Raw genomic sequence first — 9,942 nt, forward strand, 5'->3', positions numbered from 1 at the left:
TTTTCTTTTGTAAAAGGGGTTTTAGTTCTATCTTAGCCAATTGAAAAGATAAGGAGTTGTAAAGGTTATTCTTGATCCTTGAAAAAGAAAGAACAAATTAGTGAATTTGTTAGAAAATCTTAAGTGGGGAGCTTAGGTAGTGGATATAGATTTGGTTGATAAGTTGAACCACTATAAATCATTGTGTAAATTTCCTTATCTTTATACTCTTTACTCCCTAAACTTTAAATTTTCAATTCACCCCCTCTGAGCACATTTTTGGTTGTTCATTCGATCTTCATCAATCCTAACAATATCCTTAGCGCACATGGTGAGGGATTACCCTAGTTTGAAAGGTAATGTTTCAGCTCGATCTAGGAGCTGACCCTAGTAGCTCAACATGATAGAGAGCCTACACAAAGAGGTGTTAATTATATGCTCAAATAGGAGAGTAGAGGAGCGGATCGATAGTTCCCAATTGGAATATGTGTGATCCATCTTTTCATAACGCATAGAGGTAGAATCAGGACATTGATGTCGTAGATGAAATGTCAGGTATGTTTTCAGCAACCTCAACTTTTTAGGTTGTTCCATAAGACATAAGTGCATGTATTCTTTTGTGGGGTCAAGCAAACTAGGCATGAAAAGTATCTGTGTAGAGGATCCAAGCATAAGTATATAAGTGTCTAGTTGGAGAGCCTTAGTGGAATAGGCCAGGGTGACCTTAGATATTCTTCACAGACTTAGGTTCAGCTCAGTAGTCGACCTAAGGGAAGTTGTTAGCATAAGTGTTACTTCGGTTTTAGAGGTACAAGTTGAGAGACGTATGAGGACCTTAAAGTATGAGTGGTTATTCCTTATTGAGTTTAAGGTTAACTCTCAAAATTGTGTAGTCGCTTAATATACCACTCTTGTGTGTTCCCTAAGGGAGTATCATTACGTGTGGTTCTGTTAGCTATGAGAATACAAGGACATCTTCACATCATCATTAGAGAATTTATGTGAATGAATCGCATAGATTTAGTAATCCCAGGTTCAGTCCTGGAAGTAGAGACCTTCATGAGAGTGTTAAGAATACCCAGTTAATCTTGTAAGTATATCAATCACTTTTGTTGACAAAAATATCAAGATATGTCTTATCTAGTGCCAAGGCACTTCAATTGCTAACTGGGCACAGATACCCCAAGTACTCGCGAGGAGTAAGTTAGCAGGATGTACGTTCTGATACAGCGATCCTAAAATTTCACCCTAGGTACTAAGGGTACTATAGGTGTTATAGTGAGTTGTAAACCTTGAGGTGCAGTGAACCCTCAGATGTTATTATGATGTCTTCTTGCAACAATAAGTGAATTAGATAAGTGAGTCATGCCTCATCAGTGATGTCTTCCAGTTGGTATATGAACGAGAGCTATGTGCAACACGTAACAGTATGCAGTGTCACATAGAACCGTTGATCTTAGTGCTTCTAAATAAAGGAGATCAAGTACGTTAAGCTTCGTTTGACTAGCGTTAGCCGTCATTGAATAGGTCAGTGGTGGTAAGCGATAATATGTTCAAGACATAGAGCTTCAGAATCCTTAGATCAGGGTGTGATTGTAAGAGATATTCATTTTGTGAGGTGTACTCTCCAAGAAAGCCAGATGTTAGTTTCTCCAGGCAATTGGCCAATTTTGATTTGTGAGTACCTTAGATGTCTCCAGTAGAGCATATTTGAACAACAAGGTAAGTGAGAAATAGACAAGTAGCATGGAAGAGTCTTGAATCAGAGTTATGCAATAAAAGCATAGATATTGATGTTAAGTTGAGTCATGGGGTAAGACTCGATTGTTTTGTACTTCTCAAAGGTTGTTTCTTAAGGTTCGATGCAAGTAGCACCCTTAGAAAATCATAGATTGATTTTGCGAGTTCCAAGTAGCATGTTGGGTTGCGGGGATTTTTTCCCAAATGAACAAGCCCGATAAGAGTATTGGTTTTTTAGGCTTCTAAGTGTTTGACCCAATAGTAAGTGTTAGTCTATCCAAGTAAACTTTGAGAACAAAATTTCTTTCAAGGAGGGGAGAGTTGTAACACCCTAAATTCTGAGCTAGTAGTTTTGGGTTTACCCAAGAGGTAAGTAGACCTCGTGAAATTCATAATCAAAGTTGTTAGATCAAGTTGGGCTTATTTTAGTTATAATTAGGTCCAATTAGCCATAAAAAGGGATTTTTATTATAAGATAAAATGTGAATGACCAAAAGTGTGATTCCCTCATTTTTGAAAAGATAAGGGTTTTATATCCTCCTTCATCTTCTTCTCTTATTTTCTTCTTTCCTTCTTCTCCATCTACTTCTTCAAGCTTCATGGATCAAAGATGATGAAGGTAATGACTTCTTCCATATTCCATCTAGCTTTAAATCAATCTTTAAGTCTTCTAGCAATATTGTTTAAGGATTTAGAGCCTTGCATTTCTTGTTGGCTAGAGAAAATGAGTATAGATTACTCAGAGGCAAATAGAAAGAAGAAAACATGTGTAGATGAAGAAATGAGCTTCATTTTGGATTCCTAAACTAAAGTAGTGTAATTATAATCCTTTGTTGTGTTATGAAACTCCTAACATGATTCCTTGTTGGGGATTTGGGTATTTGAGCATATTTGGGGGTTTTACTTGATTCTTGGTTTAGATGACGTTTTTAGTGTCAAGCTTTTGTTTTTATAGTGCTAAATGACCCTAAATAAACTCCTTAAGCTTTAAAAGTTGATTTAGGACAAACTAGAGTGTTTAGGAGGATTTTTAAGTGTTTCTTGAGCCTATCTCTAGGTTTTCTGGGTTAAGCATCGATAATGGATGAACAATATCGATATTGGTTAAAATGGGTCGATTTTTGGGCATTTTATAATGGGAGTATCGATACTACATCCTTGGTATCGATACTAAGGGTAACAGTATCGATACTCAAGGTAAAATTTGCAATCTAATAGCCATTTTGGTACTGATACTCAAAGGAGTATCGATAATTATCCCCGAGGTATTGATACTTGACCCCAGAGTATCGATACTACAAGTAAAGTATTAATATTGCCCCTTTTGGATGGTTAGAATTGACCTCGTTAAGGCCTGTAAGAGCTAAGGATGATCCGTAATGGTGGAACTTAGTCCGTGATGGACATAAATGGCTAAAGGGGCCCAGAAAACACTCATATGAGTGGGTTACAACCGAAGTAACCATACTAGTCAAAATAATTTTGAGTATCTTCAATCAATCATGTATTGAGTAATCGAGAATAAAGGATTGTTACGGAAGATGTGCTAGCGGGTGAGACGATGAACGAAGTGACTACGTGATAGAGGAAAACGAGTACTACATTAACATCCATAATCAAAGATGTAAAAGTTGTCATACTGGTTCAAGGACAAACTGATGGAAAATATGACGAGAGCGATTAGGGAGTCATTTTCAATGAACTAATCATTGAATCGAGTGTTGAACTAGTTTTAATATACCAAGAGGGTAGCAATGAATATGAATAGCCTTAAGGGTAAAAAATTACTAAAATACTATTAAGTTATTGCATAACGTTCTAGGAGAGAGAACAAATGAAACAGTAGTAAGTGAGGGGGTGATCTCCCCTACTGTGATAATAATAGTATATGTGTGATAGCCATAAGAACCTTATGAGGTAAGATTCCATAAGACTTACGCTTTGTTTTCCACTCGAGAAACGATGAGGACACCCGATTTACTTATTTTAATTTTTATATATATTTACTTGAGTTCTTTAAAATATATATACATTATATTTTCATTTTTTTACAATTATAGTTGAAAATTGTAAAAGTTACTAAATTGATATTTTGACTAAAGTTTAAGGGTCAAATTATAAAATATTTTTTGGTAAATGTGACACATAATCAATATAACATAAGTTACATTCGAGTGGTTATTTTATGCTAAATTGATCATGAAAGTGATAATATTATAATTTTTAAAATCTGAGTAATCAAAATAAAAGAAAATTGAAGAGAACATGGTATTTTTGTTTAGTTTACCCTATTTTAAATGTTAAGGTTAATATGTATAATGTAGTGTTTGTATTATTTTTATTTTTATTTTTTTGTTTTAGGACTAATGTTAAGGATGGTAATTTAACTCGAAATTAACAAATTTTAATTCGATTTAATGTGATAGGGTCAGATTTTAAAAAGAAAATTAGGCTTTAGGCGAGACAAGTCGAATTTTATATATGAGTGAAGTCGGGTCGGGTTAATGGTGAAAACTTTTGACTCAACCTGAGAGTAAAAGTGTAATGTTTCATATAAGTTTATGGATAATTGATACAATATCCCTCTCTTTATAGATTTTTTAATCAGGTCTTTATTTTATATTAGGTCAGGCCGAATTTATAATCTAAAATTTGAGTTGGATCGGGTGGAGGATATATATTTTTGGGTCAAATTTGGAAGAATGATATATATATTATATATATATATATATATATATATATATATATATATATATTCGGGTCAAGTTGACATAAATCTGACTCAACTCAATCTGTTGTCATCTCTAACTAAAATGGTACAATATTTTAATGTTGTGGGTTATTTAAAAAAAATAAAGTTAAGATTAAGTTAAATAATAATATTAGGAGATAATTTGGTATAGCTTTTGAAAAGTTACTTTAAAAAATATTGTAAAAACAAACTTTTAAAAGTATTGTATAAAAGTGCAATTTAAAATTTAATTGTTTGAGATTACTGTTAAAAATTGAGTTTGAAAAGATAAATTGTCAATTATATATATTATGTTGTAAATTAAAAATATAACTTTTAAATTATATTTACACTTATATATATTGATCATATCAATTTAAACCATGATAAATTCAAAAAATATTATTATATATGAATTATATCACTTTAAACTATAAAAATATAAAAATAATTAAAATATAATTATAATTATAATAAAAAGATATTTTTTTATAACTCACTATTAATATTTTAATATATAAATCATAAATTTTATTTATTTTTAAAAATTTAAAATAAATTATTAAACGTAATAAATTACTTTTTAAGGATGTTAGTATATTATTAAAATAAATTGTAAATACATAATTGAGCCCATGCATTAATAAGAATGAAATTATAATTTACTTCCAAACGTAAAGTAGAAAATAGAAAAACTAGAAATCCTAGATTTTATAGTCAATTTGAAGTCATCGTTTCCATCTCAATTTATTTTACTTTTTATCAGTTTGACATTAATTTTACAGTCAAATTTTTTTTTAACTAAAATTAATTTTAGAGAACTTAACTAAACACATCCTTAATTTATTATTACGTTAATTTTATTAATTATTGCTCTAACTTATTATCTATGACTAAATGATCAATAATTATTTCGTAACTTTTGGACAATTTAATGTAAAATATAACTATGATTAGCGTACCAAGATCTAAAAAAAAACTAGTGTCAGATGCCTATGATATATAAATAGAACTGTATGCATATGCACATGCCATGCTTGTCCCTTTCTCCATGGGAGCATATAATTTTATTTCCTCCTTTCATTCCAATAGAATTAGAACATAAAGGAAACAAAACAAAATCATGGCATGCCGCATTGTAAGAATATCATTTCACTAAAACATACAAATATCCATATTTCTACACAACTGTTTCAAAGCTGTCATGAGTCGCCATGAACAAAAATGGTCCCCAGATATTTGTCTTCTTCAACCTCCCACTGTCTTTGATCTAAATTCCAAATGTTCCACACAATATTCTTCTTCGCTGCAACAAATTTAAACAGCGACTTGACAAAGAAATATAGCTGCATTTTGAATTCTTAAACCATAGTTATAGTCTACACCTCACATTGCATACACTAGAAATACTTTTTTATACTTTTTTCATATGAAGATTAGCAAGAACCTACATGCATGCTGCTTCATCTGTTATTTACCACTTCTTTCAGCCACCCGTACTGTGGGACGGTATATTAGATGACATGTGACTGCCTAATCACCGGAATACTGGATAATATTCTCGACTGCAACACTTTTACATAGAATGGAACTTATGCGGCATTTGGACTTGTGTATATTTTCTATCAACTCTGCAATCTCAAGTTGCTTCATTAATGTAGTAGCATGTAGAACCTGCAAGGTGACAATATTGTCAAAAAAAAGAAGCAACAACGAGCATTCATATCAAACTCCATTAAACTAAGATGGGTCATACTTGCTTTGTTTTATGAAGGTCGAGCTCGATAGATTTGATCCGGTCCAGAGATTCCATAAGCATTTTTTCCTTTTCTAGGGGAATTCCTGCAGGCTGGTTGCTAAGTTCCTCAAATGCTTTCTCTAGTTTCTGAAGGCGCTCTATACATGCAAAGCCATGGACTTCTTCATTCACAGCTTGCGGTGCTGTTGAATTCGAATGGCTCTTCATATTGGATTCCATTGTACTCGAACTATGAATGTTGTTCGGCATTCTCCAAAATCCAAACCTAATAGTACGAACAAATGCAGCTAGTCTGACTAATAAAGCTATCAGCATTTTGGCCATGGAATGAATAGTCCTTCTCCCAACCTTTTCCTTGACAGTGTCAAACAATAGGGCAACTGAAGTTCCTGAATTTTGACATCAACTTAGGAAGGAAAAATGAACTCCAAAGGGTAGGTAATCATAACAAAACATCCATCAACTATACGACAAGTTATCTACACCGATCCATGAAACCGGATAGTAAACAAGAAATGCTGTCCACATACACTAAGAGACCAGGTAAACAATGGTACATTTGAAGTATCCTCCTCGTAGAAGAGAGAATGATTACTGCAAATAAAATAGCTATTACAAATACCTTTGATATAAAAAGAAGATTCTCGTTGATGAGTTTGACTATCGACATTACTAGTAGGCGTTGAATATGGAGAATATAGAAGTCGTTGCTCACTTTCTATAGTTTTCTCAACAAGAGGGAAGCTATCTTCACAGCTATAGTAAGCATTAGGATATGCAGAGCTTCTTCGATTTGGAGAATATTTCACATCAATATCTGACTCTGCCTGTGTTGTTGATGTGTCACTAGTCCTTGCCTGAAGAGTATGGGTTAAATCACATGCACAGAAGATATAATCACAGAACCTCCGCTGCTCAATGATCAAAAGACTTAGTACTTACCATTAATGGATGAATCTGAACGTAAGAGTCATATTTATTCTGGTCATCAGATACTCTGGTGATCTGCCTCACAAATGTTGCATCCTCATTATATATGAGCTATCCGAAGAACCACATGTTAATCTCCAAACAAAAGTTAAGTAAGCCAAAAATCATGTCCAACAAACATTTCACGCTTAAGAGGAACAAGCTGTATATATCACATGGTTACCTTCATTATCATAGGATCATTCCATGGACCTTTATTGGATTTAAGACACCCTCCATCGATAGAGCAAGTGCACGACCCTCCTAAGAAGTCAGGCAACTGACTGAAAGAAGTGAAGAAAGAGCAAGGGCTTAGGAGGGATCGTAGATTGAATTTTATTGCAGTTAAGAATGAAGAAAGATACGTAACAGACCTATGGTCAATGGTCTCCAGTAGCCTACCCAGAGATTTGGGTTCCAAAACCTGAAATTTGTAAATGAGAAAAAATGAGTTAAGCGGGTAGAAAGGGAAGGGGAATAGAAACAAGAATGCCTAAAGTGTTTTCGGTTTTACATTTATCTTTCCAATTGTCTTTGCATCAAGAAACTTCTGAGCAGCGGGCCAAAGCATCCTTTTGAATCCAGGACCAGCATTGACTATGTACATCCTGTGTAACGTCTGTAAAGCCATACAGAAAGAGTTACAAACAATTGCAAGTAGCAACAGAAGAAAAATCTAATTGGATAGGACAAGATACCTCAGGATAATAACTGTTATCTGTTTTAGTCATGGCAGCCAAAAGATTTGCCGCGGTCCTGCTAAAATTCTTCACGCCCTGCATTCAGAAACAACATTTAATCACCATTATTAAGTAAATCGCAGCTTCAGTATTCTTTTATGCCATATTTCTATATCTAATGCTATCAAATCTTTCAATTAGATAAAGGATGTCAAATATAAGAGTCAAATACCAGTCCTTGCACATCCAATATAGTAGTTGTTGAGCAGATTTGTCGCTTTGCTGCAACCGAGCAAGCAGGGAACTTCTCCAAGTGAAGTCTCTCAAACTCTTGCACATGGTACTTCATATACCGATCGATGGTGGTGATTCGCATAAGCCTACTTGGATGAGCTTTTCCTAGCCGCTCAATGTAAACTGGTCTACCTTCTTTGTCCACTCCATGGTACCCTTGGGGGATAGTATTGCAATACCTCTTCCAGCTCTTGGAACTCGAAATCCTAAGTATTGATTGAATAGAAAAAAAGGGTCAACTTGCAATGATAACAATATCTATTAAAATATAATCATAACTCTTACATATTGTTACACGATTCAGTATTTCAGTTATCATGCAATTAAAGTCTTGAAAGAGATGCAATAAAGTTTACATTTCTGACCTCCAAAATGGTGTCTGTTCCAAACTCCTTCCTCCATTTAAGCATTTCTTCCCACATCTGGGTTGCTTTTTCAATGTTTAACTCTCTAGCTTTCAAGAATCTACATGTTGAATGTCACATAAACTTGTAAGCATATACAATCCGATGCATTGAACAACTCAAAGCACCAACCGACCTTAACAAAGTATGATAATCATCATGCCTAGGAGGCAACAGATCCTTGTGAACAAGTTTTTGATGTAATTCAATGACAGAACTCTCCTCTTTTGCATCCCTAACATCCTCAATGCATACAGAAGGCAACCTGTAATCTGTTTTTTTGTTCCCTTTTTTCTTAAGAGAATGAGTGAACTTGTTGGATGCATTCATGGCCTTCTTTTTTTAGATTCACAGAAATCTCCTCCACCCCTAATTTCCAGTATTTAACAGAACCAAAATAAATCAAGCACACATGTTATTAAAGTAGAAATGCTTTTCATGAACTAGCAAACATATATGTTAGTACTAACATTAATCAATATACCTGACATTTCAGCGGTTTTTAAATATGCAACCTAAGAAGAGAGATTGCAGAGAGCGAACGTGGAACCAAAAAATGGCGCTACGCCTGCTAAAAGAAGAGCACCAAATATAAAAGAAGAAACTTTTCGGGGAAATGTGGAGGAGAAAAATGACATAGTAGTGTTAATTGTCAAAAGCAAAGTGGGGTTTTAGAAAAGTGAATGTGTTTTTCTAAGACGAATAAAGTAAGCAAATGAGGGAAATGCAAAAAAGCTTTTCCTTTTTTCTATTCTTTTCTGTCTCTGAAAAGGGAAGAAGAGAACGGAAAGAGACAGCAGCTGAAGCTGATGAAGATGAACTAAGGTCCCAACAAGAGAAAATACTCAGTTATGCATGTTTTTAGTTTGGTTCGTGAGATTCTAATTTATAATATTAATTCTCATTAAAATATTAATGAGTATTCAATTTAGTATAACTAATCCAAGTAACATTAAAATTCCTGTGCGCTAACTTCAATAACATTCCATCACCTCCACGGTCCATGCTTCCATGGTAATAAGTAAACTTATTACTAATGGCACCTGCCACCACCTCTGTCTGATTAGAATTCACAAACCCCAAAAACCAACAGGCCGCTGCCTTCACCTCATAAATTCATGAATTATTTCATCCCAAATGCTTCTTCTTCAAACTTTTCTGTGTTATATTTAATGCTCTTCCAACTTCAACTTCCCCGAGAAAAAAATGGATGTTCTGGTCGGGTATGTAGAGTCCAAAGTAGGGGTGAACAACGAAATCGAGAAAATTGAAAAATCGATACGAATCGAGTAAAACGGTTTGGTTCGGTTCGATTTGGTTTTAAACGGTTTAGTTTTCGGTTCGGTTTAAATGCTTCATTTTTTTGATTCGGTTCGGTTCGGGTTT

At 34.0% G+C, this 9,942-nt stretch overlaps 1 pseudogene; it reads right to left on the bottom strand.

Moving 5' to 3' along the window:
• Positions 1 to 5,652: 5,652 nt before the first annotated feature.
• LOC120200419 lies at positions 5,653 to 9,569 on the bottom strand (annotated as a pseudogene).
• Between the last annotated feature and the right edge of the window lie 373 nt (positions 9,570 to 9,942).

Source organism: Hibiscus syriacus, unplaced genomic scaffold, assembly GCF_006381635.1.
Source record: "Hibiscus syriacus cultivar Baekdansim isolate YM2019G1 unplaced genomic scaffold, ASM638163v2 tig00005974_pilon, whole genome shotgun sequence".
NCBI classification, from domain to species: Eukaryota; Viridiplantae; Streptophyta; class Magnoliopsida; order Malvales; family Malvaceae; genus Hibiscus; species Hibiscus syriacus.